Consider the following 22,217-nt stretch of genomic DNA (forward strand, 5'->3'; position numbering starts at 1 on the left):
TAGTGTATTCATATCTCAATTAGAAGTTCCGAGGTGGAGTTTTTTTTGTCTTACATAGATAGAACAAACAATATTACTCTATCCCAAATCACGTGCACATTCATTACTACGGGATACTCCAAAGATCGATAGTTAGTCATTTGAGGGGTTTTATTAGTTTTAGTTTTAATAGAAATAGAAGCGAAAATATATATTATATATATATATATATTTTATTTTGCTATATCCGTATTACTTATCCTTACGAAATATCAAACGAAATAGAACGATTTGAGAAAGGATATAATGAAATTCTTTGATTGGTTTTTCCCAAAGAGAGAAATGCTCGTTTTATTTGACCCATGGGTCCAACAAAACCAAACCATTACACAATTAACAATTCCAATTAAATTAATATTTTTACTATTTAATTTAAATATTCAAATTGACTAGAAAATCGAATTTAATAATTTAAATAGTACCGTAATTTATTTAATTAAATTAAATATTAAATAAATGGATTTAATAGAAATTAAATAGAAATAGAATTAAATAGAATTCTTTAATTTCTAATTCAATTTGAATCCTAAAACTAAAATAATAATAAATAAACAGAGAGCTCTTGTTCTTATTCAAACGCCGCGTGATCTTTAACCAATTCTCAAGGCTTCAATATAATTACCGTGAGTAAGCGCTATAGCCTGTTTCAATACTCAATGGCTTGATCGAACCAAGCCTCCACTATTTCGTAATCCCCGTCGAATGGCCTGTTCTCCCCATTTAAATAGGCGGTTCAATTCCTTCCTTAGAATCAGACTTGAGAGTTTCCTACCTCATACTGCTCGGAAATCAATTCTTTTGGTATCCCATTTTTTACCCTACCATATATCCAATTGAATGAGATTTCGATAGATCTATTGATTTGTCTCGGGTTAACCAAAAGGGTTAATTACATGAGTTTCAAACTCTAATTTGGATTAAATTAATAATAAGTTTTATCTTTTCTCCCACCTTCGTAAAAATAAAGCATAGGCATTTTATCGTCAGTCTGTTAGATTTTTCTCGAAAGGTAACTATCTCGGTTTCATATCATATAGAAATTTATATAGAATCCTTGAAAAGACTTCTTCCTCATAAAAAGACTTACTGTCTTTGGGATCCGATGCTACACCATTGCTCAATAACTTAGGGGATCGGCTCTATTACATAAGTCGATTCCTAATTTTTATCTCATATCATGACATAAATAAGCGTTCTTATTTATTGTATCGGCTCAAAACCTCGCTAATTGATCTTTACGGTGCTTCCTCTATCAATTAGATCTTTATCCATAGAATAAAGTATCTAGGCATATATATTTCTTCATATTTCGACTTCTATGAAGTTTTTTTTTGTTACAAATGATAAAAATCGCTTTTTGGACGATGCAATATGTAGAAAGCCTATTTTTTCTAGTATTTTATTTACTAGCGTGTTTATTTACTAGCGTATTTATTTACTAGCGTATTTGCTCTTTCTTTCCTTTTTTATTTCTATAGTGGAGATAGTCGCACGTAATGACGATCACGACCATATTATTAAAAGCTTGTGGTAAGAACGGGTTTCGTTCTAGTGCTCAAAATAATATTCTAAAGCTTTTGTATGCTCTCCATTACTTGTGTGGATAAGGCCTATGTTATATAGTATATAACTTCGATCATAGGGATCAATTTCTAGTCGCATAGCTTCATAATAATTCTGTAAGGCCTCCGCATAATTTTCTTCGGATTGAGCCGACATCCGTTACGGTCGTCATTCGATTCAAAGAATTCTCCGTTCCAAAACCATACATGAGATTTTCACCTCATACGGCTCCTCCTTTATGTGCATAATGAGAATAATCCATGGAATTAAAAAAAAGGTCGAAATATTGTCATTATGAACTGAGTGAAGCTAATGTTTTTACAAGAAATCTCTAGCCAACCCTCTTGCAAAAGATCTTTTCTTACCATCAAGCGTGTTCGTACTAGATAAAAAAGTAAACTCCAACAATTTCTTTGTTCTCAACGCTCCTTAATTTCCAGGAATTAGTCACTTCAACAATCTTCGATGGTTATATGGGTATCCAAAGTACGAACAAGATGGATGTTTGTTGTCCCAACCATTTCTCTTAGTTCCGATCCCGATAAAGAAAGGGAATCATTAATAACAAAGTTTTCGTGTTGTTGATTCCTAGGCGTAGTGCTTCTTCCTCTATGCCGCCTATTGGTACTAGTGTAGTAGGGTTGACCCACAATACAGACCCATAGGTGTAACCTTTCGCTCAATACTCGAATCAACAATTGAAGCATCCGAGGTTGCATTAATCGGGGATACACGATGAAGGAATTGCTTTATTTATAAACTTCACCTTCAACAAGCGTAGATTTCTTTTTGTTTGCAATAGCCTTTTTCTATTTCGAATAATGTGTCTTTTTCCTAAGACCGAGAGTGGTAAAGTAAATAAAAAAGTAAATAATAAATAAAGAATAAAGAGAATAAAGTAAAAAATATATATAATAATAATCAAATCGCACCATCTCTCGTAATAAGTAAATGCCTCTTTTTCTCCCGAAGTTGTCGGAATTATTCGTAATAAGATATTGGCTACAATTGAAAAGGTCTTATCAATAAAATTTCCATTTATCTGCGATCTAGGCATAGGTAGCAATCCATTCTATAACTCTTTTCATTACCCTTGTGAGAAAATAAAATGATCTCACAAACAAAGGAAGTGTCAAGATGCGAAATAACATAAAAGTAGACCCATACCATTTTTAAAAATTCTTGAGCAGGAGGCTAAAGAAAAGTGATAAAAAAAGTGATGAAAAGTTTTCTATTTTTATAGCAAGTTTCCTAGTTAGAATTGATATTGTTCGTACCTATCGAACAATCTATATGAGTAACTCGCTATTCACTCGGGGTATCGGCCATAATAATTATGTAGGAGAGATGGCCGAGTGGTTCAAGGCGTAGCATTGAACTGCTATGTAGACTCTTGTTTACCGAGGGTTCGAATCCTCTCTTTCCGCACCTTCACCTAATTCGCCAATGTAATCGACTACAATGTATCAAATAAGAACATATACTAAAGAATTAGACCCTTCTTTAGTATAGATTCTCTATTCCCAATTCCTTTTAATATGGAATACGTAAAATAGCATATGTGGGATGAAAATCTCCTTACGTATCTATCATACATGAATAGGAGAAAATCTCCGAATCAAACCCATTCCCTGTCTTCCTTTACTTAACCTTAACTCGGTGAAAAGGGCGTAACCCTTGTTTTGTTATTTTAGTTAGGTTTAAGTCCGACGAGAATAATATTCTATGACAAGCAATTCATTTATTTTCAAACCAACCCATTTCCTATCTATTATTTGATTGACTAATCCTTTATATTGTAATGTGTGAAAGGTCAAATGTTTTGGTAATTCCTCATTGGTGGATGAATCAAGATAATTTTGAATCGAGTTCTAGATTTTTGTTCATCCTCATTGAAATAATATCTCGGGGTTTGCAGCGATAACTTGGTATATCTACTGTACGCCCATTAACTAAAATATGTCTATGGTTAACTAATTGACGAGCTTGAGGAATAGTCGAAGCCATACCCAATCGAAAAAGGATGTTATCCAACCGCATTTCAAGTAATTGTAGTAAAACCTAATTGTTGACCCTTTGGCTTTTCCGCAATACTAACGTATTTAAGTAATTGTCGCTCTGTAAGGCCATAATGAAAACGCAATTTTATTTTTCTTCTAAACGAATACGGTATTGAGATTTTTTACCGGGCACGATTGGTTTCTAAGATCGCCCGGCTCTAGGCCTTTTACTAGTTAGTCCCGGTAAAGCCCCCAGACAAGTATTTTTTTGAAACGAGGCCCTCAGTAACGTGACATAAGGACTCCTTATTAATTTGAATTTTATTGAAATTTCATAAACCGAAATTAAAACTGAACTAAATGAAGCGAAATCGATCAAGGATTGTACTACAAATATTAATGAGATGAATTGGATCAATATCCATACTTTACTTTTTTGTTTTTTTGTATTGTATATAATGTATACAAAAATAGAAATAAATATATATATAATATATAAAAATAATATTAATATATAAATATAAAAATATATAAAATATTTAGAATATATATAATAAAATAGATATAATATATAAATAAGTTGAATATAATATTAAATAGATAAATAAATTAAACCAAAAGAGTTTCCTTTTTTCTTGATTTATTCGCAAAGATCTAACTCCTCAAATTGATCCCTAATTGGAAGTTTCGACGAGATAATAAACAGATTGTTGACCTTTGGAAAGAATTGGAAAGAAAAGGGGAAAAAGCTTTTTCACTGTTTGTTCTTTGATTTCAAAAAAAACATTCTAAATTATGTAAAAAGGCAAAAAGCAAACAAATAGGGAAATAGGCTATCGGAATCGAATCGATGACCATCGCATTACAAATGCGATGCTCTAACCTCTGAGCTAAGCGGGCTCAAATAATAGAAATTTGGTATCCATAGGGATTCAGCAAACTATTAGATCTTATCTATTAACTATCTATTAGTTATTCATAATTAATATGAATTATTAATATGAATTAGAGACTCGAATTTAGAAAAACTAGAATTTTTTCTAATTTTTAATGCCATACTTAATATAAACTTAATATAAATATAACATATTTAATATAATAATGGTAGATTCAATCTAATATTCAAGCTAATGTTGATAGAATCTAATAATTCGATTTAAATTAAAATTTTATATATATATTTATTATTTATCTATATATTTTATATATTTAATATATTTAATATCTTTTTATATCTTAGTTATATTTCTTTTATATTAATATAGTAATATTACTAATATTACTGACTCCATTTTTATTTTCTAGTTTATTTTATATTTTAGTATATTTTACATCTAAATTATATAGAAATAGAAAATTTTTATATAGATTTCATTTAATCGATCGATTTAATAGATTTAATCTAGATTAAATTTATTTCTATTTAGTTTAGAGTTCTAAATAGAGATAATTAGAGTCAAAATCTTTTTATGCGCTTATATATTTTATGATTATATAAATGAAACGTTATAAGTCTAGATAATTAGAATGAAACTCTTTTAGACTCAAAAATTTGAATTATCTTGAATTCAAATAGAAATGAATGGAATAATTAGTTCTAGTTATTAAATATAAATAATTAGTTCTAGCTATTATACTATAAAAAATAATTAATTTCATTTTCATTTTAATAATGAATAAATTCAATTTTCATTTTTATTTTTTAGTTATTATGGTTATATAGGATAGTCTAATAAAAGGATAAGAATAAAATGAAATTAAAGAAAAAAGATGCAACCCATAGAAATGAAATCCAGATCATAATGAGAGACTCCTTTCTTTTGTTTTCATTCATAAAGACGAAGCTAAGATTTAAAAAAAGAATCGACCTTCGAGTATTCCACCAAATTGCCCGAGAAAAGCGAGAGTAAGAGGGACATATATATGTTATGAAATACCCATCTATATTGAATTGCGAATACTGAAATGATAAAATATTTTTGGACCAAATAAAATTAATATGGGTCTCCGATAGAGACGAAAGACGGATAAACAAACAAGAAAATAGGTAAAGACCCTTCGATATAAGAATCAGATCTATATCTACTAAATCCAACGGTTTCGCATAAAAAGAAAGCAAATAAATAAACGAAAGAAAATAAACAAATGAAAGAAGGGGAAAGGAGGAGAAAGGGGAAGGAGGGCATCCTAATGAGATCCTAATCTCAAGACACAAAAGGATATGGCGAAATTGGTAGACGCTACGGACTTAATTGGATTGAGCCTTGGTATGGAAACCTACTAAGTGATAACTTTCAAATTCAGAGAAACCCCGAATGAAAAATGGGCAATCCTGAGCCAAATCCTATTATTTTATTATTTTACGAAAATAAACATGAACAAAGGTTCAAAGAAGCGAGAATAAGAAAAAAAGGAAAGGATAGGTGCAGAGACTCAATGGAAGCTATTCTAACAAATGGGGTTGATGTTGGTAAAGGAATCCTTATATCGAATATCGAAACTCTAGAAAGGATGCAAGATATACCTATTTTTTATAGGTATACTAATGAAAAACTATCTCAAAAAGATGAACCGAACCCGTATTTTTTTTTATTTCTATTATATGCAATATCAATTTATATTTATATGAAAATATGAAAAATAAAAAGAATTGTTGTGAATCGATTCCAAGTTGAAGAAAGAATCGAATAGAATAGTCATTAATCAAATCATTCACTCCATAGTCGATAAATCTTTTGAAAACCGATTAATCGGACGAGAATAAAGATAGAGTCCCGTTCTACATGTCAATATCAATACCGACAACAATGAAATTTATAGTAAGAGGAAAATCCGTCGACTTTAAAAATCGTGAGGGTTCAAGTCCCTCTATCCCCAACCCCAAAAAGCCCGTTTGTTGTCTATTTATTTTATCCTACCCTTTTGTTAGTGGTTCAAAGTTCCTCATGTTTCTCATTCATCCTATTCTTTGCCGTTTTACAAGCGTATCCTAGCATAGCGAATTTTGTTCTCTTATCACAAGTCTTGTGATATAGTGTGATGTGATATATATATGATATAATGAGAAATCTCTTGAGCAAGGAATACCTATTTGAATGATTCATAATACATATGATTACTCATATGGAAATTTACAAAGTCTTCCTTTTGAAGATCCAAGAAATTCTGTTCGAGACTTTTAATTTAATACTTTTTCGTTTTTTTGTTTTCATTTTTAATTGACATAGACCCAAGTCATCTAGTATTATGAGGATAATGCGTCGGTAATGGTCGGGATAGCTCGGTTGGTAGAGCAGAGGACTGAAAATCCTCGTGTCACCAGCTCAAATCGTTCTCGGCATATGATTAATTTGTATGAGTATCTACTCTACAAATTAATTGATATGGATCGACATAACACATACTTATCTAGCTATGTATCCGAGAGTAAACCTCTCTTTATTTATTTTATTTTGTATTTTTTCTCTTTTAAAATGAGCAAAGAGTCTATTCTAATGTGTCTATTATAATGTAGTAAAAGACAAAATTTGCTTATCTTTCCTCTTCTTTTTATTTGTTCACATCATGCTTCTCACATTCAAAAGAATGGTAATACTTCATACATATTTAATTAAAAGATTAAAATAAAAATAGTTGGTTGAAAGGCCCAACAAAAAGTCGGGTCTAGAGGAGTTCAAGGATAGAAATAACCAATACTCATCTCACCTACAAGACAAATAGAAGCCGATCCCTTTCATTTATTTCTTTGTATTCTCTTTCATATTCCATTTCTTCATTCCTTCTATGCGACTCTCTAGAGTTCATCTAAGTGATGTGCGCGATACAAAGTTCACTAGACAGTAACCCTTGTTGTTCATCCTATTGTCTCGCTCGTCCAAATAAAATAAATATAAATAAAAAAGTCTCTTCAAAATCGAGAATCTCAATGATGTATTGTCTTTTATTTCTTTTTATTTATTAGCCTATCCATAAGAATACGAATGAAACCTCAATTCCTCTGTTTGAGCTAGAAGAGAATGTACAAATATTCCTTGAATATTCGAAGTTGTAATTAGTTTCTTATCATTCAATGAGCGTCTTGTATTTCATAAAAATTGGGGGCAATGTAATCCTTACGTAAAGGCCACCCTATCCAACTTTCGGGCATTAAGATACGTTTCAGTCGTGGATGATTTTCATAAGAGATTCCCAACATGTCATAAGATTCTCGTTCTTGAAATCCGAACTTTTCCAAACCCAAAAATGACGAATTCTAGGGTTACTCCTTGGAGCAAATACTTTTATACATACCTCTTCCGGTTGATCTACACCATACTCTATTCTCGTAAGATGATACACACTGCTAACAATTCACCTGGTGCTACATCATAGGCACATTGGGAACGTAGATAATTGTAACCATATACATATAAAATAACAGCAATGGAATGCCAATCCTCGTGCTTTATTTGTAAAGTCTCTATTCCTTGGTAATCGAAGCCCAAAGATCTATGAACTAGCCCGTGTTTGACTAGCCAAATGCATAAACGACCCTGCATCTTTTTATCTCTCCCGCACTTTTCTTTTTTATTTGTCATTTTATAAGATAAGTATTTCAGATTTATGATGAAATCGAATTTATGAAGATTAATTCGTTGTCTGCATTTACGTAAAAAAATATCCTACCTAATTTACTAATTCGTGGGAAGATAGTGAACCCTTGTAGTTGAAAAATGTTTCAGGAGGAATCTGAAGTAGATGGTGGTTGATAGAGCAATCCTTGATTATAATTTCAAGACGAGTATCTGCGTACAAGACAAAACTTGTGATTGGTAGTAAAACCGATCCCCTGTTGAGATCTAATTCGATCTTCATAGATTTCATGAGATATTTTCTTACGAAGTTTTGTTATAGCATCTATAATCGCCTCGGGTTTAGGAGGACAGCCCGGCAAATAGACATCCATGGGAATTAGCTTATCGACCCCTAACAAGACTATAAGAATCGAAGATGAACATCCCTCCTCAGTAATTGTACACGCCCATAGCAATAACATATTTAGGTTCGGGCATTTGTTCATATAATCTCACTAAAGAGGCGCCATTTTCATTGTTACTGCTCCATTGTTAAAATTAGGTCCGCTTTGTCTAGGACTCGATCTTGGTACCAGCCCATAACGATCAAAGTCGAGCGTGAGCCTATTAATGAAGCAAATTCAATAAAGCAACAACTCGGTACCATAAAGAAGCGGCCATAAACCTGGAGAGTCTTGACCAATTTGAAAGATCATTTAATGTAGTTGAAATAATCTGAATTTTGGGTTGTTCGATCAAGTAAGGAAATTGATGGAATTCATACTCAATGTTATTATTATTTTGACTTTTTCTTTCTTTTTATTATCCGAATATTCAGAACTAAGACCATTCCAATGCTCCTTTTCGCCATGCATAAACCGAACCAACAATTAGGATAAGCACGAAAATGAAAGCTTCTATGAATACGGTACCCCAATACATCGAAACTCATTGCCCATGGATAAAGAAAACCGTTTCAACATCAAAACAACAAAAACTAGAGCAAACATATAATAACGGATTGAAATTGTAACCAAGCATCGCCCATTGGTTCTATACCCGATTCATAACTAGAAAGTTTTTCGGACCCTTTCTAATCGGGCTAAAACTCCGTAAATTAGAAATGCCAAAATAGGAATAGCACTTGATATTATTAGAAATGCCCGAAAATATCATATTCGTAGCGAAACATAGACGAACTCCTATGAATGTGAAAAATAGATCGGATTAGTCGCTTCGACCGAATTCATTGTCAAGTCATCTCGAGCTGTTTGTTTAGTCAAAACAACAATTCGGTTTGATCGAATTGTCGATTTGCGTTTGTTTGCGGTGTTTCCATGTTGCGTTTTAAGATTTATTGATTGAATTAATCCTATTTTATTTACATTCCACTTATTTCGATTTCATTTCGATATAGTACTAATTTGTATAATACTAGTATAAATATATATTTATACTATATATAGTATAATACTATACAAATCCAAAACAAGTAATACTTTTTGTTTTCACTTCATTTCGGATTTTTCTAAATAAAAGGAATTCTAATATCTAACTAATATCTAATATTTATTAGAATTTTAGAAATAAAAAACTTTTAATTGAAATTTATTTATTCTAAATATAAATTAAATTATAGATTTAGAATAAATAGAAATTTTTATTTTATATCTATTTATATAGAATCAATCAAAAATCAATCTACCCATGAGGATTAATTAAGAAAATGGGGTTTTGTTTATTTTATTCTTATCTAAGAAAAAAAAGAGCGATTGGATCCGTTGAAATACGCTTTTGTTTTCGTGGTTATACTCGAGTGATCTCCTATGAGTGAGCTTATGGGAATGATTTTAACCAAGCAACTGGAAGCGACCAGCCCAATCAACAAAGAATACAATAATTAGGAAAAGAACTATATTTTTATTTTTAGTTGTATTTGGATATTCTTTATTTTATTGTTTTAGTTTGCTTTAGTTTTAAGAATATTATTTTCATTTTTCTTAATTTAATAAATTTAATGAATATTTAAAATTAATAAAATAGAAAATTGAAAATATAGGGCTATACGGACTCAAACCGTAGACCTTCTACCTATTTCAAAGACCCAACATGCATTTTTTTTGCATTGGGCTCTTTCATTAAGCGATAGAAATATCGGTTAGTCTATCAGATATATATTTTTTCTAACGAGTAAAAAAGAAGACGGTTCCGTGTTTCGATTCATTGTGCTCGATTCATTATCGATACAAGAGCACTTCCAAAGTGTTTCAAAGAGGGGAGGGTTATCTTGACGTAGGTCCGCTTCGCCTAGATCAACCTAAGTTAAATGGAGTCTCTACCATCCCGATTAAAAATCAAACATGAAACTTCATACACCTTAAGATTCATAGGACGAAAAGAGCATTTTGAGGTCCTTATACTTATTATGCCTAGCATTGAATAGACCGGTATTCACCCTATCAATATCTCAAATCAATGATGGGTTCGATTCGGATCTTGCCTAAACGGCACCGAATCGGACCGAACCATTTGTCGCTATTGTTCTCTTGTTTTGTTCCTTCAAAGTAATGGAGTAAGACATCGATTTCTCAAAAGATCAATTCTTTTGATTGCATGATAGACTTCACGAAAAACATTGGCGCACGTGTAAACGAGGTGCTCTACCAACTGAGCTATAGCCCTTGTGTTTGTGATACATATTTTATCATATTATGTAGATAATTTCTTGTCAAGATGAATATTACATGATCCAACATCATAATCATACCCTTTTGGTCGATTTGATTGGTATTGCTTAGAAGTAATATTGGATTTATAATCCATCGATGTAATAGGTCCTTTTCTTTCTCTTTATGATTCCTTATGATAATAAATGACCTACTTAACTCGATTGGTTAGAGTATTGCTTTCATACGGCGGAGTCATTGGTTCAAACCAATAGTAGGTAGAACTTATTAGATACCATCGATCCGGTGTCTAATAAGTTTTTCTACCCACCTTCTTTTATTGATTTTCTATCTTTTCATCCTATTCTATTTCGTTTTCAATTTTCAAATTTTTCGTTAGATTAAAATCGATTTCACTTTTGATTGTATTTGATTTTATTTAATCGCAGAATCAAAATGGGATGTATAAATGAAAGTTCTGTTTCTACGGAAATTCTTTCGATTAACCAACTCGTATTTAAATCGCGTTGATAGCCTCGACTCGTGTCCTAGCCCGTCCGAGAGCTAGATTTGCCTCAATTGTTTGCCTCTTGCCTTCACTTTCCTCAAGTTAGCTTCGCTATTTCAAGAGCTTGTTGAGCTTCTTGTGGATCAATGTCACTACCTTTCTCTCGCATCATTTACTAAAATAGTGATTTCATTGTTGCCTATTCTAGCAAAACCACCCATCGAGCCATCGTTAACCATTAGTCGTTAAGGCGTATTCTCAAAATACCTATATCTACAATTTGTGGCAATAGGCGCGTGATTTGGTAATACGCCAATTTGTCCGCTATTAGTAGATAAAATGATTTCTTTCACTTCAATCCCAAACAATTCGATTAGGGTAAGTACGCAAAGATTTAAGGTCATTTCTTCAATTTGCTCTCCATTTCTAAGTTCGTAACCTTCGCAGTAGCTTCGTCGATGTTACCTACCAAATAAAAGGCACATTCAGAAGACCGTCTAATTCTCCGAAAGGATCAATTTAAATCCTCTAATTGTTTTCGCTAGACCAACATATTTCCCGGGAACCGTAAATACTTCCGCTACGAAAAAGGGTTGTGATAAGAAACGCTCAATTTTTCGCGCTCTTGCTACGGTTAGCGATTCTCTTGGACAATTCGTCCAACCCAAGGATAGCTATAATGTCCTGAAGTTCTTTGTGTATTGTAAGGTTTGCTTAACCCTTTGCGTAGTTTCATAATGTTCCTCACCAACGATTCGAGGTTGGAGCATAGTGGACGTTGAGTCTAAAGGATCTACCATTGGATAAATACCTTTGGCGCCTAATCCTCTTGATAGTACGGTAGTAGCATCTAAATGCTAAATGTTGTGGCGAGGTGGTCGGTCAAATCATCCGCAGTACATAAACTACTTGAATAGAAGTTATGGATCCCTCCTTGGTAGAAGTAATTCTTTCTTGTAAAGTACCCATTTCGGTACTAAGGGTGGGTTGAGTTAGACCATCTGTAGCGCTCATAGCTACAGCTCTAACTCGATTATTTCCTAATAATTGCTGTACCTCACAAGTTACATTAATTTGTTGACCGGCGGTATCTTGACCCTTAACTACTAGGGCGTTGTAAATATTAGGCATCTTGCCCGGGAAAGGCTACATCCAGTACTGGACCGATGATTTGAGAAATACGCCCAGATTTTCTTTTTCAAGCGTGGAAACTCCAGGAACAGAAGTAGTAGGATTTATTTTCATAATAAAGTGAAATATGTCAATTTTTTTTTTTCCAAAATTATCTAATACAAAATAAATCTTCGACAGGAGGTTGATCGGTTAATTCAATAAGAAATGGGGGTTAGCGCTCGATTTCGTTGGTCCCATCCAATTCAAGTGCATGCAATTGGATTGGTTCCTTATTCAATGAAGGAATTTTAAGTTCAACCAATGTAAAGGATCCTGTACCCATGCCTCAAAATTTCCCTGCCAAGCTACATGAAACAGATTTCCGGAAGTCCACAGAAAAATTATTGCTAATTGCCCGAAGTGAGAAGCAAAAATATTCTGATAAAGACGTTCCTCAGTAATATCATCATGACTCTCGAAGTCGTACGCGGTAACAATAAAACCAAATACGACAGTAGTGGGGTCCTGAGCTAATCCTTGGCTAAACCTTGGAAATCTTAATGCCATAATGCCTTTCAAATCCTCCTAGCCATTATCCTACTGCAATAATTCTTGCTAAGAAGAATGCCCATGTTGGCAGCAATTCCACCCAGAAGGTAATGGTTTTCCCCCACAGCACGTCCTTGTACAATGCTCAAGGCTCTGGGCTGATGAGCTTGAGAACAACTTTTAATTTATTATGAGCCCCAAACGATGGATTCAATAAGTTCTTACCAATAACCACGTCAGCTGAATAGAAACATTAAACTAAAGCCCATACAAAATAGGCACCTAAAGAAAAGAAAGGCCATATGCAGATATTGAAGAACCATAAGACTGAATTACCTGGGATGCTTGTGCCCATAAGAAATCGCGTAACCACCCATTAATAGTAATAGAACTCTGCTGAAATTTCCTCCTGTGATATGAGTTACCACCCTTGATCACTTATAGTACCCCCAAACATCTGACTGCATTTTCCAACTGAAGTGGATTATTACTACAAAAATTGAATTGTACATCCAGAATAATAGTCCTAAGAAGACATGATCCCAAGCGGATACTTGACATGTCCCCCCTCTTCCAGGCCCGTCACAAGAAGCAAAAACCGAGATTTGCTTTATCCGGTATCAAACGCGAGCTGCGAGCAAATAGAACACCTTTCCAGGAGTATCAATACCGTCCGCATGAATCGTAAATGCATGAATGTTGATGGACCAAAAAAATCTGCGTTCCCTAATGCAGAATGAAGGTAACAAAGCAACTTTGCCCCCTCTGCCACTTCATCACCGCCTCCCCAGGTCAAACTGGTGCTCGCTGTTGCACCAGGAGCCGTTACACCAGGTGCTAAAGTATGGGTGTTTGTATCCATTGAGCAAAGACGGGTTGTAATTGTATAGCGGTATCTGAAAACATATCTTATGGACGCCCTAAAGCGCTCAACAGGTATCATTATGAATATACAAACCAAAACTGTGAAAGCCTGAAATATACATACCCAGTTGAGATGTGATATGATTTGCATCACGTGACTAAGGACACGATCTAATGAATCAAAGTATCGATAGTTGTATCATAGTCTCTTACCATAAAAGATGGATAAATGCGCGACTTTTATCAGAAATCCACCAATCCACATGTGATGTGTGAACAATAAACAGTTGTATACCATAGTCAGTAGCTAGATATGGATAAGGGGGCATGGAATACATATGGTGAGCTAATAATGGTTAAAGAGAGCCCTACTTATAGCTTCTAGATTAAAGAGATAATTGAGCATACCATGATGTTGTTAGGATTTCATATAGTCCTTTTATGCCCTTGGCCTGTAAATGGACCTTTATGAGCCTCTAAAATATCTTTTAAGCTATACCCAATACCCCAGTTGGTCCCATACATGTGACCCTATTAGGAAAGAAGAATTGCAATAGCTAAATGATGGTGTACAATATCAGTCAACCATAGACCCCCAGTCACTGGATCTAATCCTCCGCGAAAAGTAAGAAATTCCGCATATTTTGACCAATTCAAGGTAAAAAAATGGGGTTGCTCCCTCAGCAAAACTGGGATAAAAAGTTGAGCCAAAAGTCCACGATTCAAGGATAAATTCATTGAGAAGTGGGATCTCTTTAGGGTCTACTCCAGCATTTAGAAATTGGTTTATCGGTAAAGATCACATGTAGCTTGATGCCTTGCCAGAAAGGGACCCAAGTCCCCAGTAGCCCTGCTAAATGGTGATTCAACATAGATTCTACATCTTGGAACCAAGCCAATTTTAGGGCCGCTTTGTGATAAAAGAACCAACCGGCAAAAAAGCATTAAGGCCGCAATGAATAATGATACCGATTGCGGTACAATAGAGTTGTAATTCACTAGTTATTCCAGATGCTCGCCAAATCAGAAAAAACCAGAGGTTATTTGTATTCCTCGAAACCCCCACCCACATCGCCATTTCAAAAAGATTTCTTGGCCCACTATTAGCCAAACCACCTGGGCGCTAGGTCCAATGTAGGTAGGATCGCTGAGCCATGCTTCATAATTGGAAGAAACGAGCACCATTGAAATACATGCCGCTCAGCCAAAGAAAGATGATGGAGGTTGGCCGATGGGCACTAAATAATTTTTTAGAATCTCTCAAATCACTGGTGTAGCTATCGAAATCGTGAACATCGGCATGTAGGTTCCAGATCCAGAGTATTAATATCGGGTCCCTTAGCTATTGTTCTTGAAAATGGCCAGCCTATTATTCCTCGAAAGAAGTTTACAGGATCCCTATCTACCAAAATTTTTACTTTGGTTTCGGCGACACGAATAATCCATTGAGTCCTCCCTCTTGGGACAACACATACAAAGAGACCCGCCAACAGTCAGTAATTAGTGAACCTATGAGGGCAACATAATTGAGTTTCTTTTCTCTTCTATCTCTCATCTATCTATCTACTGTCTCATCTATTTTTTCTTTGGTTATTCACTAAACATTATGATCTGGAAGTCGATCCAGGGCAAGTCTTGGGATCTATGACAAGCCATGAGAGCGCTCAACGGACCTTTTAATCTTATAAAACCTTTTTGGACTTTACTTACATTGGTGCAAAACCCATTTTTGTGCAACCGGTGATGTCATATCTCAATTAGAAGTTCCGAGGTGGAGTTTTTTGTCTTACATAGATAGAACAAACAATATTACTCTATCCCAAATCCCATGCACATTCATTACTACAGATACTCCAGTATCGATAGATTTAGTCATTGGGGGGGTTTTATTAGTTTTAGTTTTACGTAGAAATAGAAGCAGAAAATATATATATATTATATATATATTTTATTTTACTATATCCGTGTATTACTTATCCTTACGAAATATCAAACGAAATAGAACGATTTGAGAAAGAATATAATGAAATTCTTTGATTGGTTTTCCCGAGAGAAATGCTCCGTTTTATTTGACCCATGGATCCAACAAAAAACCAAACCATTACACAATTAACAATTCCAATTAAATTAATATTTTTTACTATTTAATTTAAATAGTCAAATTGACTAGAAAATCAATTTAATAATTTAAATAGTACCGTAATTTATTTAATTAAATTAAATATTAAATAAATGGATTTAATAGAAATTAAATAGAAAATAGAATTAAATAGAATTCTCTAATTTCTAATTCGAATTTCAGATCCTAAAACTAAAATAATAATAAATAAACAGAGAGCTCTTGTTCTTATTCGAAACGCCGCGTGATCTTTAACCAATTCTGCGCTTCAATATAATTACCAGGAGTAAGCGCTATAGCCTGTTTCCAATACTCGGCGGCTTGATCGAGACCAAGCTCAACGCTATTTCAGAATCCCCTGTCCGAATGGCCTGTTCTCCCCGGTCAGAAATAGGCGGTTCAATTCCTTCCCTTAGAACCGTGCCAGAGTTTCTCCTACCTCCTTCTGGCTCGTGAGTCAATTCTTTTGGTATCCCATTTTTTACCCTACCATATATCAATTGAATAAATTTCTCATAGATCTATTGAGTTGTCTCAGGTTAACCAAAAGGGGTTAATTACATGAGTTTCAAACTCTAATTTGGATTAAATTAATAATAAGTTTTATCTTTTCTCCCACCTTCAGAAAAATAAAGCATTAGGCATTTCAGGACTGTCGTCCGTTAAGTTTTTCTGAAAGGTAACTATCTCGGTTTCATATCATATAGAAATTCCATATAGAATCCTTGAAAAGACTTCTTCCTCATAAAAAAGACTTACTGTCTTTGGGATCTGATGCTACACCGCTGCTCAATAACTTAGGGATCGGCTCTATTACATAAGTCGATTCCTAATTTTCCTCTCATATCATGACATAAATAAGCAGTTCTTATTTATTATATCGGCTCAAAAACCTCCTTCAATTGATCTTTTACGGTCCTTCCTCTATCAATTAGATCTTTATCCATAGAATAAAGTATCTAGGCATATATATTTCTTCATATTTCGAGCTTCTATGAAGTTTTCTTTTTTTTTCATTGCAACTGATAAAATCGTTTTTGGACGATGCAATATGTAGAAAGCCTATTTTTTTTTCTAGTATTTTTATTTACTAGCGTGTTTATTTACTAGCGTATTTATTTACTAGCGTATTTGCTCTTTCTTTCCTTTTTTTATTTCTATAGTGGAGATAGTCGCACATAATGACAGATCTGTGTATTATTAAAAAGCTTGTGGTAAGAACGGGTTTCGTTCTGAGTGCACCAAAATAATATTCTAAAGCTTTGTATGCTCTCCATTACTTGTGTGGATAAGGCCTATGTTATATAGTATATATCTTCGATCATAGGGATCAATTTCTAGTCATAAGCTGTAATAATTCTGTAAGGCCTCCCGCATAATTTCCTTCGGATTGAGCCGACATCCGTTACGGTCGTCATTCGATTCAAAGAATTCTCCGTTCCAAAACCGTACATGAGATTTTCACCTCATACGGCTCCTCCTTTATGTGCATAATGAGAATAATCCATGGAATTAAAAAAAAGGTCGAAATATTGTCATTATGAACTGAGCGGGGCTAATGTTTTACAAGAAATCTCTAGCCAACCCTCTTGCAAAAGATCTTTTCTTACCATCAAGCGTGTTCGTACTAGATAAAAAAGTAAACTCCAACAATTTCTTTGTTCTCAACGCTCCTTAATTTCCAGGAATTAGTCACTTCAACAATCTTCGATGGTTATATGGGTATCCAAAGTACGAACAAGATGGATGTTTGTTGTCCCAACCATTTCTCTTAGTTCCGATCCCGATAAAGGGAATCATTAATAACAAAGTTTTCGTGTTGTTGATTCCTAGGCGTAGTCTTCTTCCTCTATGCCGCCTATTGGTACTAGTGTAGTAGGGTTGACCCACAATACAGACCCATAGGTGTAACCTTTCGCTCAATACTCGAATCAACAATTGAAGCATCTGAGGTTGCATTAATCGGGGATACACGACAGAAGGAATTGCTTTATTTATAAACTTCACCTTCAACAAGCGTAGATTTCTTTTTTGTTTTCAATAGCCTTTTTTCTATTCTGAATAATGTGTCTTTTTCCTAAGACTGAGAGTGGTAAAGTAAATAAAAAAGTAAATAATAAATAAAGAATAAAGAGAATAAAGTAAAATATATATATAATAATAATCAAATCGCACCATCTCTGTAATAAGTAAATGCCTCTTTTCTCCTGAAGTTGTCGGAATTATTCGTAATAAGATATTGGCTACAATTGAAAAGGTCTTATCAATAAAATTTCCATTTATCTGCGATCTAGGCATAGGTAGCAATCCATTCTATAACTCTTTTCATTACCCCTCGTGAGAAAATAAAATGATCTCACAAACAAAGGAAGTGTACGAAATAACATAAAAGTAGACCCATTCCATTTTTAAAAATTCTTCGAGCCGGGCTAAAGAAAAAGTGATAAAAAAAAGTGATGAAAAGTTTTCTATTTTATAGCAAGTTTCCTAGTTAGAATTGATATTGTTCGTACCTATCGAACAATCTAATATAGTAACTCGCTATTCGCTCGGGGTATCGGCCATAATAATTATGTAGGAGATGGCCGAGTGGTTCAAGGCGTAGCATTGGAACTGCTATGTAGACTCTTGTTTACCGAGGGTTCGAATCCCTCTCTTTCCGCACCTTCACCTAATTCGCCAATGTAACTGACTACAATGTATCAAATAAGAACATATACTAAAGAATTAGACCCTTCTTTAGTTCTCTATTCCCAATTCCTTTTTAATATGGAATACGTAAAATAGCATACAGGGATGAAAATCTCCTTACGTATCTATCATACATGAATAGGGAAAAAATCCTGAATCAAACCCATTCCCTGTCTTCCTTTACTTAACCTTAACTCAGGTGAAAAGGGGCAGAACCCTTGTTTTGTTATTTTAGTTAGGTTTAAGTCTGACGAGAATAATATTCACGACAAGCAATTCATTTATTTTCAAACCAACCCATTTCCTATCTATTATTTGATTGACTAATCCTTTATATTGTAATGTGTGAAAGGTCAAATGTTTTGGTAATTCCTCATTGGTGGATGAATCAAGATAATTTTGAATCAGAGTTCTAGATTTTTGTTCATCCCTCGCTGAAATAATATCTCGGGGTTTGCAGCGATAATTTGGTATATCTACTGTACGCCCATTAACTAAAATATATAGTTGGTTAACTAATTGACGGGCTTGAGGAATAGTCGAAGCCATACCCAATCGAAAAAGGATGTTATCCAACCGCATTTCAAGTAATTGTAGTAAAACCTGACCTGTTGACCCTTTGGCTTTTCTGGCAATACGAGCATATTTAAGTGAATTGTCGTTCTGTAAGAATGCCAAGAAACCACAATTTTTGTTTTTCTTCTAAACGAATACGGTATTGAGATTTTTTACCGGGGCGCGATTGGTTTCTTTAAGATCGCTTCCGGCTCTAGAGCCTTTACTAGTTGGTCCTGTAAAGCCCCAGACGGCGTATTTTTTTGAAACGAGGGCCTCGGTAACGTGACATAAGGACTCCTTATTAATTTGAATTTTATTGAAATTTCATAAAATGAAATTAAAACTGAACTAAATGAAGCGAAATCGACTGAAGGATTGTACTACAAATATTAATGAGATGAATTGGATCAATATCCATACTTTACTTTTTTGTTTTTTTGTATTGTATATAATGTATACAAAAAATAGAAATAAATATATATATATATATAAAAATATATATATTAATATATAAATATAAAAATATATAAAATATTTAGATATAAAATATTTAGAATATATATAATAAAATAGATATAATATATAAATAAATTGAATATAATATTAAATAGATAAATAAATTAAACTAAAAGAGTTTCCCTTTTTTTCTTGATTTATTCTGCAAAGATCTAACTCCTCAAATTGATCCCTAATTGGAAGTTTCGACGAGATAATAAACAGATTGTTGACCTTTGGAAAGAATTGGAAAGAAAAGGGGAAAAAGCTTTTTCACTGTTTGTTCTTTGATTTCAAAAAAAACATTCTAAATTATGTAAAAAAGGCAAAAAGCAAACAAATAGGGAAAGCCGGCTATCGGAATCGAACCGATGACCATCGCATTACAAATGCGATGCTCTAACCTCTGAGCTAAGCGGGCTCAAATAATAGAAATTTGGTATCCATAGGGATTCAGCAAACTATTAGATCTTATCTATTAACTATCTATTAGTTATTCATAATTAATATGAATTATTAATATGAATTAGAGACTCGAATTTAGAAAAACTAGAATTTTTTCTAATTTTTAATGCCATACTTAATATAAACTTAATATAAATATAACATATTTAATATAATAATGGTAGATTCAATCTAATATTCAAGCTAATGTTGATAGAATCTAATAATTCGATTTAAATTAAAATTTTATATATATATTTATTATTTATCTATATATTTTATATATTTAATATATTTAATATCTTTTTATATCTTAGTTATATTTCTTTTATATTAATATAGTAATATTACTAATATTACTGACTCCATTTTATTTTCTAGTTTATTTTATATTTTAGTATATTTTACATCTAAATTATATAGAAATAGAAAATTTTTATATAGATTTCATTTAATCGATCGATTTAATAGATTTAATCTAGATTAAATTTATTTCTATTTAGTTTAGAGTTCTAAATAGAGATAATTAGAGTCAAAATCTTTTATGCAGTTATATATTTTATGATTATATAAATGAAACGTTATAAGTCTAGATAATTAGAATGAAACTCTTTTAGACTCAAAATTTGAATTATCTTCGAATTCGAAATAGAAATGAATGGAATAATTAGTTCTAGTTATTAAATAGAAATAATTAGTTCTAGCTATATACTATAAAAAAAATAATTAATTTCATTTTCATTTTAATAATGAATAAATTCAATTTTCATTTTTAATTTTTTAGTTATTATGGTTATATAGGATAGTCTAATAATAAGAATAAAAATGAAATTAAAGAAAAAAAGATGCAACCCATAGAAATGAAATCCAGATCATAATGAGAGACTCCTTTCTTTTGTTTTCATTCATAAAGACAGAAGCTAAGACGAAAAAAAGAATCGACCCTTCGAGTATTCCACCAAATTGCCTGAAAACTGAAGTAAGAGGACATATATATGTTATGAAATACCCATCTATATTGAATTGCGAATACAGAAATGATAAAATATTTTTGGACCAAATAAAAATTAATATGGGTCTCCGATAGAGACGAAAAACGGATAAACAAACAAGAAAATAGGTAAAGACCCTTCGATATAAGAATCTGTATCTATATCTACTAAATTCAACGGTTTCGCATAAAAAGAAAGCAAATAAATAAACGAAAGAAAATAAACAAATGAAAGAAGGGGAAAGGAGGAGAAAGGGAAGGAGGGCATCCTAATGAGATCCTAATCTCAAGACACAAAAGGGATATGGAAATTGGTAGACGCTACGGACTTAATTGGATTGAGCCTTGGTATGGAAACCTACTAAGTGATAACTTTCAAATTCAGAGAAACCCTGGAATGAAAATGGGCAATCCTGAGCCAAATCCTATTATTTTATTATTTTACGAAAATAAACATGAACAAAGGTTCAGCAAGCGAGAATAAGAAAAAAAGGAAAGGATAGGTGCAGAGACTCAATGGAAGCTATTCTAACAAATGGGGTTGACTGTTGGTAAAGGAATCCTTATATCGAATATCGAAACTCTAGAAAGGATGCAAGATATACCTATTTTTTTATGGGTATACTAATGAAAAACTATCTCAAAAAGACGAACCGAACCCGTATTTTTTTTATTTCTATTATATGCAATATCAATTTATATTTATATGAAAATATGAAAAATAAAAATTGTTGTGAATCGATTCCAAGTTGAAGAAAGAATCGAATAGAATAGTCATTAATCAAATCATTCACTCCATAGTCTGATAAATCTTTTGAAAAACTGATTAATCGGACGAGAATAAATAAGTCCGTTCTACATGTCAATATCAATACCGACAACAATGAAATTTATAGTAAGAGGAAAATCCGTCGACTTTAAAAATCGTGAGGTTCAAGTCCTCTATCCCCAACCCAAAAAGCCCGTTTGCTGTCTATTTATTTTATCCTACCCTTTTGTTAGTGGTTCAAAGTTCCTCATGTTTCTCATTCATCCTATTCTTTCCCCAGACCCTGCTAGTAATA

At 32.9% G+C, this 22,217-nt stretch overlaps 1 non-coding gene and 3 pseudogenes across 1 annotated transcript; all 4 read right to left on the bottom strand.

Annotated features, from left to right (window-relative positions):
• The window catches only part of LOC128288484 (photosystem I assembly protein Ycf3-like), a 2,853-nt pseudogene extending 164 nt beyond the window's left edge, over positions 1 to 2,689 (bottom strand).
• Positions 2,690 to 12,766: 10,077 nt separating this feature from the next.
• Positions 12,767 to 15,582, bottom strand: LOC128288485 (photosystem I P700 chlorophyll a apoprotein A1-like; annotated as a pseudogene).
• A 479-nt stretch (positions 15,583 to 16,061) lies between these two features.
• LOC128288483 (photosystem I assembly protein Ycf3-like) lies at positions 16,062 to 18,370 on the bottom strand (annotated as a pseudogene).
• A 1,696-nt stretch (positions 18,371 to 20,066) lies between these two features.
• On the bottom strand, positions 20,067 to 20,139 carry TRNAT-UGU (transfer RNA threonine (anticodon UGU)). Its single transcript has one exon. It is a non-coding gene; the product is annotated as a tRNA-Thr (tRNA).
• Positions 20,140 to 22,217: the final 2,078 nt, after the last annotated feature.

This window comes from Gossypium arboreum, unplaced genomic scaffold (assembly GCF_025698485.1).
Source record: "Gossypium arboreum isolate Shixiya-1 unplaced genomic scaffold, ASM2569848v2 Contig00224, whole genome shotgun sequence".
Classification (NCBI taxonomy): Eukaryota; Viridiplantae; Streptophyta; class Magnoliopsida; order Malvales; family Malvaceae; genus Gossypium; species Gossypium arboreum.